We start from the raw sequence: 19,994 nt of genomic DNA on the forward strand, positions 1-19,994 counted from the left end.
TTTAAATCTTGTGTTGTTTCTTTATAATTATTTACCTTAATACTAACATGTACATAATTGAACTAGAATTCCCTCACCAAACACAAGAGCATTGTCTCTTTATGGTGAGGAAAGGCTACTTTAATTTCTATTGTTTTATATCTTTTTTTATCCTGTATACTTATCTATGTAAAAATATATTTTTTCAAATATTAAATAAAAAAAAATAAAAAAAATATATTAATAAAAAAATAAAAAAAATAATTGTCTTTATCCCAGAAACTAATAACATCATGTTTTTATTTATATATTATAGCTACTAGTAGTACATTTTACTTACAATATATTTCTTTTCCTACTTCTCTTGATTCTATATGTATATCTACAATAAAATAATGTACACTCCTCTTCCAACCACAAGCGAATGCTTCTCTGGAAAAGTAGTATTAAATATTGTCATTGTAAATTGTAAACCTTATTACTTACATGTACTTTTTCCTTTAATAAATAAATAAAATTATGTCGGAAAACTGACCTCGGTCATTTTCATAAAGCCATGGGAAATTACGTGGGTAATCCCGCACTTATCGGAAATAAATAGTTACAGCAGTAATTGACTTTTTTATTAGGATAATTTTTTTTAATATAATTTATTAAAACTATGTTTATTGTTTAAAATAAATATAATTGCTTATTTTACAATGCATTGTTAGGTTTATACGACGTCGTATTTGACGTCCATTACTGAAACGTTAAATTATTTTTAGTGCTGTTTGATGAAATGAACACATTTATTTTTTGAGAGTTTTATCATATGTAGAAGTATTTTTGAGAAATATACAAAATACGCAGGTTCACTGAGTGTCTGCTAAAGATCAGTATTAGGATATTAAGGGGGGCTAGGGTTAATTCGTACGAAAAAAGGCATTTTTTGTGACAACACAGTTAAAATCTCTTTATTAAATCTAATAGGACAGTAAAGTAAGACATTTTAAGAATGTTGTATAAAATTTTCACGGAGAAATATTAAAAAAACACGGCAATGGCAGCAATTATTCGGACGTGTCTCAAAAAAAAGTAGAATGGCGGTGCCCCTCATAACTCGGTGCTGGGTCATCTGAAATCAAAAAATCAAAGTTCATTCGTTAGATAATAGTTTTTCCCAGGTAACGCTGGGAGGGTTTTTCTAAATTTTAATTTTTCACTTTTTTGGAACACTTTGAAGGGAAAAACGCTATTTTTAGTGAAAAAAAATCGGCTAATTTGTTATTGTAAAATAATAATTATTAACAAATTTGAAAATTCAGCGTTACCTCGTAAATTATGTACAGAAATAGTTTTCAAAATTTCAAAAGGATCGGTGCAGTAGTTTTGAAGTTATGACGGGCACCGACTTTGAAAACGTGAGTTGTGGGAAAAACGCTATAAAGTTTTGAACACTAAAAAATCTGGTATTAAACGTTTATAAGCAAATTTTATCGGCTTACCTCACACTGAATCATCAATGCCAGGTCCATAAAGGATGTTGCTATCATTCATGATGTCTAAAGCACCTTTTTGCTCCTGTCTACGACGAATCCTGCCTTCTTTAGTTTGTCTCTGAGCTTCCTGCTCTGCTCGGCTTATACGTATGGAGTCAGTTGATCGCGCCCAGTCATGAGCACTTGATCCACTACTGATTCCCATGTCTTGCATGAAGGTTAGTAAAGCAAAAGAACATTCACTGAAGACACTGGCTGCCACATAAGCTGCAATTACAATGGTGACAGAGGTTCCACTCAAGTGCGGAGCTAAAATGATACGAAAATAGGAGCGCACGTGTACGTCCGCTCGATAGAATATTCACTGCTAGTGATTGGTTTATTTATGACTGCTACACTAAATTTTATACTCTACACTGACCAAATATACAGTACAGGTATAAGGACGTTTGTACTTAAGTCGAAATTTCTATTTATAGAACTGGGGGGTAAGAGTAGGTATTATATAGAGAGTGACACATCTGCCAGGTAACAATAGCTCTGGAACTATACATAATCCACCTATTTTGAAAGAGATTAACTTATATGTCCCATACAAGTATACTCGTGGAAGGTCCCATACCCTTTTTTATGCTCCAAAAGTTAGGACTTCTGCCTATCAGAATGCCCCAGTCAACAGAGCGACTGAACTGCTCAACGAGTCTGCATTGACCATCGACATTTTTAACGTAACCTACAGGCAGTTTAACAATTATCTTTTGACGTACGTCACAAAGTAGTGAAACTGAACTTTTTATGTGTTTTGCTAAACTTTTTGTCTAATTTGTAATCTTCTCCATAATGTATTGGTGAATAACCGTTTTACGGAGAACATGAAAAATAAATAAATAAATAAATAGCGCGCTCGGGTCGGGTAGGGATTACAATCCGACAGGTATAAAAATACTCGTAACTTCGTCAATTTTGCTCCAATCAACTTGAAATTTGAACGCAATATTTTTAACATATTAAGCATTTATTTAAAAAGAATGCAAAAAAAATTTTTAAACCCTAGCCACTCCTTAAATGTGTTATTATTCGGTATAAACACTCCAAAATTTCTGAAAATTTCTTGGGTGTCCCTCAAGGCCCCAACTTGGGTGCACTGCTCTGCTGGAACTTGAATGAAATTTCATCATATCAAACATATAACTATCTTTATCTTCAATCCAAGAAATTTATAAATAACCAAATAGACCAATGCAAATGCAGCGTCTCTCTGTAAATGTAATCTCAACTACAATGGATCACCAACAGCATTTCTGATTACTAATTGGATGAAAAATAATATTTTATTTTAAAAATCACCAAGACTTTCAAATCAATTCTCATATTATATTTTGCGTTACGGTGGTGAAAATTTTGTACAATATTACATACTAATTTCGATTGTGATTCTGTCTGCAACTCCGGTTAAATGAATTCTAGAACTTCGATTTGGTTTGAAATCAAGTGTCATTTTAAAAATTGAAACTGATTGTGGAAACTATTGTGAGAAGCCATAATGTAAGTACCAAAATTATTTTATTTAAATAAATTAATTAATAATACTATATTTGTTTATAAGTTTGAAATGTGTGTTAATTTTGTTAAAAATAGTATCAATATTATAATCGTCGGTAAAATTGACAATGTTTGTTCATGAGACGAATATTTTTTTCATATAATTAATTATTTAATACTTTCAGCTTCACAAATCAGAATTGATTTTTCTATAAACAAACCAACGTTCTACTTAATAACAAAATAACAGGATAATACGCTAAAAAAAATCACAGGAATGGTATTTAAATCACATTGGACTTCTGAATAACCAATATAGCTGTAATCTATTCATAGGTGGTACTGATATAAAATATTGCTAGTTAATTAAGAATCTTTTTAAATGATTCATATTCCGGTTTAAAATAGGTCGGCAGGCCCTAAACGAATGAATCGATAGGTTTCCTAACAAACTATCAGTAAAACTCGAATGTGTTATGGCGATGTGGGAACATATAAAAAATCAAATATTTTAGAATTTCGTCATTGTGTATTATCACAAACACAGTTGCATGAACACGTGTTCCAGCATATTATTAATATAGGTACTAAAAGTTTATTAGGAAACGACAAGCTATCCCTTTTTAACAGAATTTTAATAAATCCGCAATAGTAATTTTTCTCCGTGCATGAATTAATTGTTTTAAACATAGAAATTATATTTTTTGTATGAATTGTATTCATTATTTCTCTGTTTATAATTTGACCAGTTTTACAACTCGAATTTTCCAGAGTTTAGACATTATTTTATGTATTTATTAAATAGACATTTATTTTCTTAGTAAGTAAACAATATAACTTTTTGTCTCAGTTTTACACAGTGACGAACACATCATATTTTACTGATAGTTTATGAGGAAACCTGTCAATTCATTCGTTGAAGTCAGTTTTCTCCGTGAGATGGTGGAATTCCATTTTTATGTAACTTTGTTGATCAAATACTTAAAAAAACAGTTTGATTAAAACCTTAACCTTAAAAAAGCGTAAATAAATATTATAGGTATAACTACATTAAAGAGCTTCACAAAATATCAAACAACTAAGTAGGTACCTGTCATTTAATATGGGCTGCTATTTCCAAAGATGTACCCCAAAAAATCTGATGCCCCTTAAACAATCATATGTTATTTAAATTTTTATATAATAATTACCCCCTGTTCAATAAAAGACTATCAGAAAATAAATTTGTTATGAATTTAGTAGTAATTGCTAGGTATATAAGTTTGATACTATCTCTACCCATTTCTTCTTTCCATTCTCCAATTTCCGAAATGTAAATAAAAACATGTTGATGGTATGCTTGCCAATCAAATATCACATTTCTACCCATCTATCAATCGAAGAGTCAAGAATCCAACAGTATACGATCAATTATTTGTGTCTCGGCGTGTATTTATTGTTTTTATTCATTGCCAATGTATATCGACTTTCGAGATTAATTGCACTAATGTTAATAGGGTAAATGGAACTGAACAAGAATTTAATTTTATACTGCTGTTAAAATTCAACATCAGAAAAAATAGATAACTCTGAATAGTTGGCTGATCTTTCTTTAATAAGGAACATGAGTGAAAAATATAATGGCTTATAAAATATACATTCATATAGAATCTATATTATAGATCAACAAACTCTGATTTTTAATATATAAGTTTTATTATATATTAATACAAATAGAATTAATAAATCGTTATTTAAAAACATAATGAGGATAATTTTGTGAGAAAGTTGTCCTTCGTATACTCGTACAAATTATTTCAAAAGAATTCATGTGTTTTGGAAAACTTAGCTAAATATTAAAATTGTTTTTTTTTGGTTTTCATACCAGTCTGAGTGGGATTGACCTAACAGTTATTAACAGATTACCTAACAGTGTGACAAAACCGAGATACGTATGACGTCAAGCGTACCCCGTCAGATTTCAATCGTTTTGGGGGGTTTGAAAATGCAAAAGATGTCGTAGATCTGAAAATTTATCTTTCTTCTTCTGATGCCCACTCCTGGAATAACTAAATAAATAAAGGATATTAGAGTACATCATGAGTGTTTAAAAATATTATATTATGTTATGTTATTTTATTTAAATCTGGTTTCCTTTATTTCATTGCTGAATTCTCAAATCTTGGTTGTTTTTCGGTCTGGTCAGGAAGCAGAAAATTTAGACTTATTTTAAGACATTAAGACATTAAAAGACCAGTCACTTACATTCAACCGCGAAATATAATGTTAATTTAAGTTTAAAATAAACAAAGATATTGTTCTCACGCTATATCCGCCACAAAAAAGGAAGACGAAAATAAGAACTGAGGAGAAAAAAATCACAGAAAAATATGCTAATTAGCACTTTGATTAAAGTTCGTAGATTGTTTTTCAGTTCGGTCAACCGTATTGAAAGTAAATTGGAACAAAGAAGCGAACTAATCGTAATTATGACTAGGAGTGATTAGAAAAAATAGACAGTAAATGTCAAAGAAAAAAAGAGTGAATGTCCGCAGAAAACAATAAATTAGATTAAACTGGAACTATTCTTACAACTTTAACCTAACAACAGGAATCGCTTTTCAATTGTTATTAGGAACAAACAATGCAATTAAGGGTAGCCAGATATGATGTAAAGTATTGAAAATATAGGTTGTAAAGTAAATAAGAGATGTTAAAAAAATATTAAGATTTGGTTCAAGACCTTTAGCCTTGTCTTAATCGTTGTCTAAGATAAGTGTGCATGTGTGCGAGTATCTATCTAAATATATTTCTACGATAAGGTTATAATTGTAGGAGTACATAAACACTTCTTTGTCGAAGTTAGGATTGATGACTTTGAAATATACATCACTGGCATGAGTGCGTTTCCACAGAATTATTCCAGGATTAGGCACCAGAAGAAGAAAAATAAAGTTTCTGATCTGCGACATCTTTGCCTACTTAGATAAGATAAGGTTACAGGTCTGCGATTATCTAAATTGCTGTCTAAGATGAGGTGGAAAAGACTAGGTAATATTTCTGTAACTGTGAAGGAAGTGGAGATTGATCGGATGACGACGGATTATTTCCATAGGCCGCTGGTTCAGATCCGGCTCGAAGGACCATTATGTAAGGGACATCCTCACATCTCTCACATTTATTGTAACATAGGGCGCCGGTCATTAAGGATGGATCAGCCGACTGGACAGCGGGGAATTGATTCAAGGTTAAAATCTACATTTCGTTTATAAATTTCATCTTCATTTTGTAAATCAAATTGTCGCATAAAGTGCTATTCACCCTGTAAACACCAGTGTGGTGCATCTCGAAAGTCGTCAATTAAGCTATAGATACCTATTGGCAGAAAAAAAACATACACGCGGAGACGAAAATAATTGATCGTTCTATTAGATTCTTGACTCCTTGATTGATAGATGGGTAGAAATCTGATATTTGATTGACAAACATACCATCAAGATGTTACTATTTACATTTAATTTGCAAAGAACATGACGTTCACCAAAACGAATTCCGAAATCAGGTTTTCATTTCAAGCTTTTGGAAGCACAAAAAGTCCCTAAGAAAAGTGTGAAGATAAAGGTATAATGACCAACTTTCCATTATTGCAGCTTCGAGCCGAAAGAACAGGTATGTGAATGTTTCGGTTGATGCTTACCTCTGTGTTATTATTTTTTACTGGTATAAAAAGCAAGTCACGTGGGTCTTTAATCCGGTTTGACCCTCGACTTCGCTTTGGCGAATCTCTGCACAGGTGCGTGGCCCAAAATTTTTAACATCTCCGAATACAAAGCAATTATTTATTCAAAGTAGTAGTATGGCTAAGTAGTACTGGAGTATAGGATCAAATATATCTGAGCGGTTACCTTCACATGTAATAATGAATGCTTCATAATTGCTATACGTAGTATATATCTATTTTGATTTTTTTCTTTTGCTCAACCATCCGGAGTCAGTGAGACCATGGCATCCCTAATTGGGTTTTGTTGTGAAGCTGAAGGTACTGAAGAGGGGAAGGAGGTATATGGAGGTAGACAGGGAAGTACCAGGCATATTCAGATCTGATTACCAAACACGGCTGAAGTTATTTCAAGCATCATTTTGATTCTGAATGGTGGTCTATCACCAGGGTGATACTAAAAGTACGCAGAGATAAATTACTGATATCGAATATTGATAATTTATTAAGAATCTTTTCAAATTATTCTAAATCCAATTAATAACGGTATTTCAGGATCTTAAATCAAAATTAAAAGCAAAATTGAATGTATTATCACGATGTCGGAATACGTGTTCATAAAAATTCTAATATTTTATCATTTCGTAATTATATATTTTTTTATTATTTTTTTTTTTTTTTTTTTTTTATTATTTATTAAAAGTATACAATACAGAATATAGTATATTATATAAAGCATCGTACTCCCAGGAGTTAATAAACTCATTGCGGGAATGATACGCATTACATGAAACATATAGTTGTATGTATTAAATGGACATATGATGGGACATACACAACATTATTATTTCAGATAGTCATTAATAAGTTGAAGTTTGAGCATGTTAGTTTGGATCTTTTTACATTGACTTGCACATTTGATCTCGTTGGGTAGTTGATTATATTTTGTGTGAGCTATGTATTCTAGGGATCTTAGTCCATATTTTGTTGATTTGATTTTTGGTATATGAAGTTTGTTGTGATTTCTTGTGTTGTGTTGGTGTACGTCGCAATTGTAATAGAGTGTAGTGTTGGAATGTGCCGAGTGTTGAATTACTTGTAATATAGTTTTCGTTATTTCAAAAGTGGGAATGGTATTAAAAGGAAGTATTTGGGTGTTTCTGTAGATGTCTTTGACATGTGTGTCCCAAGGTAGACTGAAAATATTTCGCAGGGCTCTATTTTGGACGACTTGGATTTCTGAAATCATTTTTTTTGTAGCAAATCCCCAGATTCCGGCGAGATATATTAGATGTGAGTGAATCATAGCATGGTAAATCGATTTTAATAGAGAGGGAGGAAGTAACCCGCGAAGTCTATATAAAACACCAGTTATAGGAGTAATTTTGGATAGAACATGTTTAAATTGGTGATTCCATGTGAGTTGTGAATCAATGAAAAGGCCAAGATATTTTGTAACATCAACCCTTTCAAGGCGGTTATTATCAAGACTTATATTAAGACTTACATTTTTTTTATTTGCAAACAGTATGTAATGTGTTTTTTTTATGTTTAGGATAAGTTTGTTTAATCGCAGCCAGTTTGCCAGGCAAGCTATATCCCTTTCCATTTCCTTTTCAAGTTCGTTTAAATCATTATTGTGATAAAGAATCACTGTGTCATCTGCATAGAGTTGTATTGTACCCTTAAGTCCCCATTTAGCAATATCATTAATGTATATTAAAAATAGCAATGGTCCAAGTACGGAGCCCTGAGGCACGCCACATTTTATCGTTCCCATGTTGCTTGTCCCTTTTCCAACAAAGGTCTGACAGTGTCGATTAGAGAGGTAGCTACACAGTAACTTCAGGGGAGTGCCTACTATGCCTAGGTGTTCTAGCTTCTTTAGTAGTATCCCATGGTCAACCGTATCGAATGCCTTTTTTAAATCTATAAATAAGCCTGCAGCATGCTTACCCTGGTCTATATGCTTTTGGAGGGCGTATACAAAATCGAAGGCAGCACATTTTGTGTTAGATTGGTTTCTGAATCCATACTGTTGGGATGCGAGTAAATTGTTTGATAAGAGATATTTAGTGAGCCTAAGCTTAATAACCTTTTCAAAAACTTTAGAGACGACAGATAGGATGGATATAGGACGATAATTAGAAGGATTTTTTTTGCAATCATCTTTGTAAAAGGAATTATTTTTGCTATCTTTAGTTGATCTGGGAAGATTCCACTATCCAGGGATTGATTAATAAGAAAAACAAGGTGGTCAGCTAATATATCTTTGCAAAAGTTCAGGTACACTGGTGTAATTCCATCTAAACCTGGAGATGCATTAGACTTTAGTTGAGAGATGATACTGAGAACTTCTGTTTTATTTGTTTTGGCCATGTATAAGGACTGGATTGCTTTTTGATCCGTGTTTATAGTGATAGAATCATCTGGATATGATGCAATTGTGGCTGCTAAGTTTTCCCCAACTGATATAAAGAAGTTGTTAAAAGTTGAAGCTATCTGTGTTGGGCATGTTATTTCTTCATTCTTAATGAGAAGACATTCAATTTCATCTTTCTGGGGTGTCGAGCTATTTGTTAGAATTGCATTTATTATTTTCCATGTCTGTCGCGGATTACGCAGGTTTTCTTTAAATATAGTCGTGTAGTATTTGGTTTTAGCATATCTTCTATAGTTGGTAACTTGATTTCTTGTTTTATTTCTCAGTGCTGTGAATATATCACTTTGCTGATTTTTTTTCCAGAGTTTAAACGCATTGTTGCGCTGTTTGATAAGTGCATTTAATTTTGCATCAAACCATGGAGTATTACCCCTCCGTTGGTCTCCTATGCGTAACTCAGATTTATGTTGGGATGATTTTATTGCTGTTTTGATGTATTCATTAAAATTATTATAGTTTTCATTGGCATTACTGGTGGTTTCGTGTGGAAAGTTGTGGGATTCTAAATATGTTTTTAACATGTTTTTATCGGTTTTGGTGTTGTTTGAAAAATAATGTATTCTATTATTAGTGTGATGTTTCAAGCTGTTTTGGTAATCTAATATCAAAATGTTATGATCACTTAGGTAGGCATCTATATTTGCAGTAGTTGAGGAAATATTTTGTCTGTTTGAGATGATATGGTCTATTAGAGAAGTAGAGGTATCTGTTACTCGTGTAGGATAGGATGTGTTACATATGAAACAGTTGTATGAGTCTAGCGTGTTGATGTACTTAAGAGATGTATTATTTTTTTGAAGAATGTCAATGTTGAAGTCACCAAAGATAAGGGTATCATTTCTACAGTTATTTAAAATAGATTCAAGATACATTAAGAATTCGTTAATGTTTGAGGTAGGCTTTCTGTATATAACATAAATATTTAACGGTTTAAAATTTCTATTACGGATATTAATTCCTAAGAAAGAATTTTCACTACAATGTTTTTCGATAGTTGTAGCATTTAGTGAATGGTGTGTGTAGAGAATCACCCCTCCTCCTCTTTCATTGGTGCGAGACGCGAATGTACTTTGGTAGCCGTCGATGTTGAAGAAGCACTCCTCACCATCTTCCAACCAGGTTTCGGATATTGCAAGTACGTGTACAGTGGGTTTGATGCTCTTTAAAGTTTCTTCAATCTCGTCAATTTTATTTCTGATACTTCTCGCGTTAAGATACATTATTCGAAGGCTATTTTTTATTGGCTTATAGTCTTCAATTTTCTCATATTTGTATTCATTTATACTGGCCTGGGTCCCGGATGCTGTAGTTACAGTTGAGTTAGCCATAGTCAACTCTCTCCATTGTGCGTGACATCATTATGGCACGGTAGGGGCAGTCCCTATCGTTTGATCTGTGTTTTGGTGCCTCAATTTTGCCTTTGGCCATTTTAAAGCAGTTCCAGCAACGGAATTCTTCTTTTTGTTCCTTTTTTGAGCATTCAGATGATTTGTGTTCACCAGCACAGTGTAGACAACGATCTTTTGATTCAGTACATCTCGCGGCGGAGTGACCGTATCCCATGCATTTATAGCACTGCATGATTGGGCAGCTGTCTTCGACTCGGACTCGTTGGAAACCTATATTTATTCTTTCTTGTTTTAACATAGCTGAGTGTACTTCTTTTTTGACGATCAGAATAACGTTTCGTAGCCTATCATTTTTCCTGTTGTTTGTGAATCTTAGAATTTTAATAGCTTCCTTATCATTTCCAGTGGCTTCGTAGATAGTATCATTTTGTTGCACAATCATGTCTAATATTTCGGAATCTTGTGTTTCTTTTTCGATCCCCTTCAAGATAACATTAGGTCTAAGACGTTTGCCCTCATGAGCAACCAAGTTACCATTGGTCAGCCCTGGAATTGCTGTTAGGATCTTCTGTGCATCTGACTTTTTAGGGCAGGTAATTATGACCTTGTTATTTTTGGCCTTTGACATACCACTGACACCCACTCTGAGGTCGGCTGGCTTGATAGTATCCTTTATTGTTGAGGTGATGGATTCTGACGTCGCTTCTTGGTCTGATGACGACACTATTACGGCATGTCTGGTGCGATCTCCTCGATTCCCTACTGCCGAGGCGTAACTGAGTACGGGCTCTTTTTGAGAGTTGGCGCAGAAAGCTGACATTTCCCTACAGTGTCTTTCTTCCATCTTCAGTTGACATTCTGCATTCTGCACCTTGGTTTCAAGTAATTCGACTTCCAGAGCATGAAGTTGTTTTCCCAGTGTGGCTCCTTTCTCAATTATCTCCAGCAAAGATGAAATTATTGTGTCGCGGACTTCTTTGGTTATGTTATTTTTGAGAGGCTCGGCTGCTTTCAGTGCCAGAGTGGCAATTTGAACAATATTCATGGCTGTCTCGGACTGTTTCGTTTTCTGGAGAGAAATATATTGGGGGATTTTAACAGAAGGCAGAATCGGTTTGGTTTTGAGAGGAGGAATTTTGTCTTCGTTGATAGATGGAAGCGCTGGACTGGACTCGTGTGTTATTGGTGAGGATCTTGTAGTAGAGGAGAAAGTTGTTGCGGTGGTGGTAGAAAGAGCAGAGTTGGTGTTAGTGGGGATTGACGCTTGTTTATTAGTCTTAATTTCCTTCTTTTGTCGTTTGTCCATAACTTTTCTGCTTTCGGCTCGGGTTTGTCTTGGGGACTTAACTAGTTCTGGACTGCTAATGCTCCGGATTATCGGTGACCTCGGCGTGGTTCCCGATTTTTTAAATGGATCTTTAGCCCCTGGGGGGGTACACGGGGGATCTGCCATTTAAAGTTTATTTTAATGTTTACATGTCACTAAGAGTTGTATTGTATTTATTGTAATGTCCTGTTTTTTTTTTTCACTTGTATATTTATTTTTATATTTACTAATATTTATGGAAAAAAAAATAGATATAAAACGGTAATTATTTATTTGGAATAAATGGGGTTCGAACTGTCGTTCTTCGAAACTCGGCGCTAGATATTTACCATCAAAGTGCATGAAAAAGCGTTCCGATATATTAGGAATATTGAGGAAGTTTATCAGGGAACGGCCCGCAATCCCGTTTTAACAGGATTACCGATAAATTAAAGAAATTTTTAATAAATTAGCGATACTTACTTTCTTCGTGAAGTGAGGAAAGAGTTGTGTTGAGGAAACTGGCTATTCAGATCTGGTCAAGATCTGATCAAGCAACGTTTCAATTATCAATGGTGGTCATTCACCAGGGTGACACGGAAAGTATCTACCTCTTTGAAACGTGAAACGACAACACTGATAATTTCGCTCGATAACACTGGCAAAAAATGCTGGTAGGTACTGTATCAACTGGAATCAACAAAACATACTAAATTTATCATAACGTGTGTGTTTTTTAAGTACTTTTACCGCAATTTGTAAGTTATATCTTAACCTTAACATTAATCTCGCTCAGCCCATTACATTTTGACCAGTTCCAATAAAAACAAATCAATTAAGTAGTTTTTAAACCGGTTTTATTTTTGCACGCCGCCATTGCGTGGGTGGGTTATTTTTTACCTCGGAGTTTCACTAAGTGATACCACCATCACCGTCATTAAACCGATGGGCGGTTTTTCCACCGTCATCTGCGTGGGCTAACATTTCGCTGGAACAGTAGGTACCTACTTTCTAAATAAACATAAGATTTTCTTGGCATAGATATTTATTGATCGCAGTTTAATGCCAACGAACCCAATTATTAATCTACCTGCGTAGGAAGTTTGCGAAATTTTGTAGATTATTATGTTTTGCAAGATTTTTTTTAAATTTTTGAGAGAAAGATCCCATACAAGAAATCGTAATGGGTTAGGTATACCAAATTATGAAATGCTTTCAATAGTTACCTATCTAATAAGATTCACAAATCTTTGAGAGGAATATCTATGAAAGCCAAAAATATTTTTGTTCTTACCCCTTCCATAATAATAATCAAGCAACTCGTATCGTGCAGATTGTTTGTCTTGTCTGCGCGAGGCAAGGAAATGTAAAAAAAAGGGTTGCCGTACACTACCAACCTGCAATAGGTAGGTAGCGCCTGGACGAATCTTCTCCCTTGATGCTTCGAATAGCATAAAATCCTTTTTAACTGGTGGATGCATACTACCGGTGTTTTTTGACAACAGCAGTCGTGAAGGGCTGGCTTTCAATAGCCAAAAATTCTCAAACTTTATGAATTACTGATTAATATAAAAACACAGTTAAAAAAAACTGTTTTATATTATTTTTTAATATGCATAATCATTAAAAATAATAAGATCACTATCAACCGCTAGTCGGATAAACAAGAAGTTGAACAAGTACGGAAGATAGACGACCACTAGAATGGCTTCTCTATACCAAGCTTGTAGGACGAAGGAGTTTTGAGACGCCTCGACTTGGGGACCAGTAAGAGTGGAGGCTTTCGTAAAGGCGGTAGAATCTCTCCAAGGTCCAAGGGTTATTGCACATAATATGATGTCCATGAATATCAAATTAAATATTGAAAAAAAAGTCTCAATATCTCTTGCTAAAGTATATTTACCGTAGAAAGTTTTTTTTAAGTTGAGTTAAAAAGAAATAATTTTAGGCATTTTGATCAAAACCACTGTTTTTTTTAGGTAAATGATTTAACTGGGTAAAACCTCAAATTGTAACATTTGAATTGAACCGAGGACCTCAGCCTTGGCCTTAGTCTTAGCCTCAGTTCAGTGGTAGATCAAAGCCCTAGCAAAGTTGAGGTCCTGGGTTCAATTCCCAGATGCGACCGAATCTTTTTTGGTTTTGTTTGAGAGTCGCTAATATAGTCTTCAATGATTAAATACAAATAGATAATTAAACCACCAATATCAGTTAAATACATATTATACATAGTTATTCACTCGTGCATGACGTCAAACAATAGTTTCATGTACATAAATAGTAAACCATCAAATAGTAACCAACCGTGTTCAAATAAACAAAGCTGATGTAATCAATTTCAACAAATAGCATTTTAATGTTTGGGCAGTAAAAAGGCATTAAAAAAGGCAATTAACGAACGAATGACTGTCTGATGTTCGAGAACTAGAAACGAACAGTTATATATTACGATCAGCCGTGGGTATATTCGTGTATCTTCACTGGATAACCTCAACGTGAGGGACAATAGTGTATTGAACATCACCTGGAGATAATATAATAAAAACCTCAACAGCCGTTTTCACCGAACGAAACTGAGCTAACGCTATGTAAAAGTTTGAAAAAAAACAAACACTAAAGTTTCGTTTATTGTAATAATCGTGCGGTCAAAACTCCATTCTGGCATTTAAACGCTTAGCGGACAAATATTTATGAATCTATAAAAATAGATGTTATCCAAAATTCTAGAGAGATCAACTTAAAGCTGGACAATAGAAGGCTGATGAAATAGAATAATATTATAACATATAAATATGTTATTATAGCTACCAAAAAAGGTAAAGCTTAATTTGTTTACATATTATTACATTCAAAGTTATTGACCCCTGACCCAGATGTTATTTTGAATATCCTTGCTTACATTAAATTTGCACCAATCTCAAGATGCGTGTAGCAGCGGGATACCTACTGGTTACTGGTTCGGTCGAAAGTAAACAAGTGCAAAAAAAGGTTGTGTACGATTTAGAATCATAATAATAATATTACGACGGAATTCCGCCAAGAAAAACAACATAAAAAATTATGAGATACCTTTTGTTAGGCTAACTATTTGGATAGATCTGGATCAAAATTTAACAGCATTGCGTCAGAATTTACGCCTAAATCATGAAATAAATTTATTAGTTCATTCCTCATACATTATTTCCTCTCCGAAATAATTGGGTGAATGCATTGGTATGGAAAAGTTTTTATGCCGAAGTTAGTAGTCACCCATGAAATTATTTAACGTTTCTATTAATAGCTATTATGTTTTTCTTATACCGAGTAATGCAATGTATTTTTTACTGTCGGTTTCCTAGCTATTATTATTTTTGTTCTGGTGCCAATTCAATGCCTCGAGGCGAATATTTTGTTATTCTTATAGCAATTTGTCATAATATCTAGACTATCGTGCATGAAACCGTAACTTTTTGACAAATACGCGCATCAGAGTTTGTTTGACCGATATTAGATTTAAATTATTTTTTTTTAAATAGTGGGGGGTCAGCAGGGGTGCGACCTTGTGAGAGTAAAAATTTTAGGTAATAATAATAATAATATTTGCCTAATTTATATAGCGCCGTTTCCGTGAGAAATCACCTCAAGGGCGCTGTACAAATATATATTTTTAAATAGATAATACTAGAACTACTGACTTAATACTAGTGACTTACCTCTGAGACTTACATATATCTAGTGACTTACGACTAAGGCCTATGACTTCTATCTTAATAAAAATATATATTTACATATGTAGAAACTCATAACTAAAATTAACATTAACAATCTAATTTTACAAGCGTCAGAAGAAGGAGGAAGTTCTATTATATTAAGGTGTTTTTATTATTAGCTGGAAATATATCTTAAATGAAAGAAGTGAATGAATGAAATTAATCGTCGATCGATGATTCATCTGCCAACAATTAAACCGATTGACGTGTTAGGTTCCTGCTGGTACTAACGCATAAAACTACTAATACACACATATTTTTACTACAATAGTCATCACGTATAGATTCTGTGCACACAAAAGTGTATTTTTAGCGGGGAAAGCATAGACTAATACATCAATGGTGGAAAGAGATAAAATATTTATGTTGGAAGAAAATTAAACATGTTTAAATATTGAAGACAATATTAGTGATTTCTAAACGAAAATCTGAAACAGAAAAATCAGAAAAGGAAACGGTCACATCTGGGATTGTCTACAACAGGTGTGGCGAACCTAGGGCACGCGTGCCCGAGGTGGCACGTTTGATCATTTGGATGGCACACTAACGATTTCCAAGTTCAATTTTTTTTTTTTAATTTTTAAGTTTAAAAAATTATTTTTTTTGGTTCGACCAGTTGTTTCAAAAATATCTGAACAATCGTTCATATTCTTCTTTTCTTTACAAATGTAACTGTCATTCTGTAGACTTTTTTCAAGCCAGAATTGGGTTGTTTCAACTCAAATTTAACTTACGTTACATTTGAAAATTTCATTCATGTTCCCCGCCGAAACTGACAATTTTTCCAGAGAAATCGATAGGAATATTTTGTTTACGCTTGCAACTTGATTGGTGTATTTATGTTCGCCGTGCGCACTGTTTTTTACAAATAACACATAAGTAAGTGCTGTTTTTATTCGTATTTAGTTAATTACATGTACAGTAAAGTTTTAAAGACCACATAACACGTCGTGAAATACAGGTTAGTTGTGTATTTTTACTCGACATTTGATAGGCTTGAAGTGCAAGATTTTTTGTAAAAAAATGTCTTATCCGTATTCAGAAACGTATCTACCAAAGTTTGTATGGTGTGATATGATTTTTTAACGTGTATAATTAATTAATATAACTTGATAACTATGTGTTTAACTACGTTATTTGTGTTTTTTTTCTAGGGTAAACATGGCTGGTGGAAATAAAAAAAAGTATCGGAAACGAACCGCAGAGAGAGACTTCCAAAGTTGGTGGACTGAAGAGTATGATAAAAAAGGGTGAAAAAGCGGTATGTGTTTTATGCTCCGGTACAGTTGTATGCAGAACTTCGTCAGTTAAACGACATTTTGAGCTAAAACATAAATCTCTCCTTGAAAAAAGTAAGGAGGAACGAAAAGAATTTATTGCTCGAGCTAATAAAAATAAAAATGTACAATCAACATCCCTAATGAAATTTATAGGCGGTTGTTCAAATATAACTGCTGCTAGTTTTGATGCCTCAAACGTAATCGCTAAACACGGAAACCATTCAGTGATGGAGAATATCTGAAAGAAGCATGGCTAAAATTCGCTTCCAATCTCTTTGAAGATTTTGAAAACAAACAAAAAATTATTTAAAGAATAAATGATATGCCTTGATGAAAGTACTGATATAACTGGATCAGCTCGTTTAGCAATTTTTACTCGATACTGCAATGGAAATAATATCAAAGAAGAATTGATCAGTTTAATATCATACGCAACAACAACAAAAGGAATAGATATTTGCAATGCAGTTGTAAAAGCACTCACTGAAAGAGAAATAGATCTTTCCAAAATTGTATCAGTAACCACGGATGGCGCTCGCAGTATGACTGGAGAGGAAAATGGTTTTGTCAATTTATTTACTGAACGTGTTGGACATTCCGTTCTGGGTTTTCATTGCATTATACACCAGCAAGTTTTATGCGCAAAGCACGGATTTAAGTCACTGGAAGATGTTATGATTCTTGTAACAAAATTGATTAATTTGATATCTGCACACGGATTAAACAAACGAAAATTTTTAGAATTTTTAAAAGAGGTAAACTCAGTATATAAGGGCTTACTTATGTACAACAATGTGCGATGGTTAAGTCGTGGAAAAGTTCTTCAACGATTCGTTGAGTGTTTGGAAGAAGTTAGGCTTTTTTTAATAAATGAGAATCTCATTGAAAAATATAATGAGTTACTAGACCTCGAATGGCTTTCAAAATTAATGTTTTTTACTGATTTGTGCTTATATTTAAATGAATTGAATATTGAATTGCAAGGCGTCAACAAAACAATTATTGTTATGTTTGATTTAATCAAAGCATTTCAAGCTAAATTACAAATTTTTGATCGTGACGTAGTATCTAACAACTTCAAATATTTCCCAAATACAAAAAAACTTTTTTCAGAAGAAAAGCCAGATCAAATCAAATTAACACAAGAATTTTCTGTAGTTATTCAATCGATAATCAACGAGTTTTCTTCAAGATTCAAACAATTCAGGAGATTTGAAAAGATATCAAAATTTATTTTATATCCAGATACAGTATCAGCAGATGACCTCAATTTGGAGATTTTCGAGTGACTAAATCTAGAAGATTTTGTAATGCAATTTATCGAATTCCAATCGAGTTTTCTATGGAAAAAAATTGTTGATTTGAGAAATGATTTGGAAATAAATGAAAGCGATCGATTAACGAACATAAATAATAAAAATGCAGAACAAGAAATAATGAGAACTTGGAAAGCCATTCCAGAAATCTTTAGCAAAAACTAGCGACAGCAATATTATCAATTTTCTCTTCTACATATGCTTGTGAGTCATTATTTACAGAAATGAATTTCATAAAATGTGATTCAAGAACGAGAATGACTGACGAATCCAGTTGGTCGTGTGTGTTACTAAAAGTGACGAAATATGATCCAGATATTAAGAATTTGTCATCGAATGTACAACAGCAAAAATCTCATTGATAAATTAATAATATGTACATTTATTGATTATGACTTTATTTTTATGAAACTCTCTTGTAATTTTTAAGCTTATGAATAAAATTTAAATAAAAACTTTTTTTATTTTTAATAATAATAATAATAATTAACCAAATAGATATTTGGTTAATTATTTTTACAGCTTGGGCACGCCACACAATCTAGAAATAATATTTGAAGATTTTTGGCACGCGGGCCCAAAAAGGTTCGCCACACCTGGTCTACAATATTTAAATATTACAATTTGAGGTTTTACTCAATAAAGTTATTCCGAAAAATAAATATTAAACATGTTATTTACGTTATTTTAATAATTAACTCTAATGCAGACCCGTGAATAAAAACAGGATATTATAATTTGTAGGATCTGTGAAGCTGAAAGCATTTTCCTACGAAATCCTAAATTCAAAGACGAATTTTTTTAATTTTCTTTATAATTTTTTTTGACTAATGATTATAAATTTAACTTTCGAATGGTGAACTGTTGATACACTTGAAAAATCACGAAATCTGTTAACAATATTAAAACAAAAGAAATACACATTTCAAATAAATATAGAATTATTAATTAATTAATTAAAAACAAATAATTTTGGGATTTATTTTATTGCTTATCGCTTGTCTGAATTGTTCTTCACACAACGGTTCTAATTTTGAAAATGACTATTAAATTCAAAGCAAATTTGATCGTGAATAATTTAACAAAGAAATAACAAAATTATTATGTTTGATGATAAAAAAATTATTACGATGAGTGGGTTTCACTCAAAGCCAACACCTAAAAAATTCAGCGTAATTGGAATATAGAAATTTATTGAAAATGGAATACGTGAAATATTGACCGGTCATTAGCTGAGTTGGTATCACGTTTGGGTCCCATTCAGGCGTCGTGTGTTCAATCCCTTGGCTGGCTAAGTCCTCCATCACAAAACAAGCAACATTTTCCGCTAACTGTGGTGGTAGTAGGAGATTTTGAAATATTGTCAGTAACCCGGGAATTTTGTCTTTCTTTTAAAATTTTAAAATTTTTGTACTTTTTTAATGTGAGAAATTATGAAGTATACCCGGTCTTCATTTTTCCAGAATTCTTAAAATGTGAAACAGGCAACTTTCCAAATAACTATAACGGATTTAAAAAATATTTTTCATCTATTTTTACCAATGTTTTAATGGGTAAGTACCTTCTTCTAAATTCCTACCTTGGCTCTGTGCTTATGTGTATATCCCTGTTTGTTTCCTTTTTTTTGTTTTTTCTTGTTTATTCTAGTTAACCTCCCTATTTCTATTTATGTACTGTTTTGTATGCGATACTTATAATTATGATATTTTTCTATTTTTGTACTGTTTTGTATGTGATACTTATGATTTTGATTCAAAATACCAATGAAAAATTGTACCTCCCACATTGACTCCCACCTATGTATTGTAAGTTCCTCTCGTCCTAGAATGAGTTTCGTAACTCATTGGGATTA

This window comes from Hesperophylax consimilis, chromosome 12, assembly GCF_061612785.1.
Source record: "Hesperophylax consimilis isolate HC1 chromosome 12, BYU_Hcon_1.0, whole genome shotgun sequence".
Taxonomy (NCBI): domain Eukaryota; kingdom Metazoa; phylum Arthropoda; class Insecta; order Trichoptera; family Limnephilidae; genus Hesperophylax; species Hesperophylax consimilis.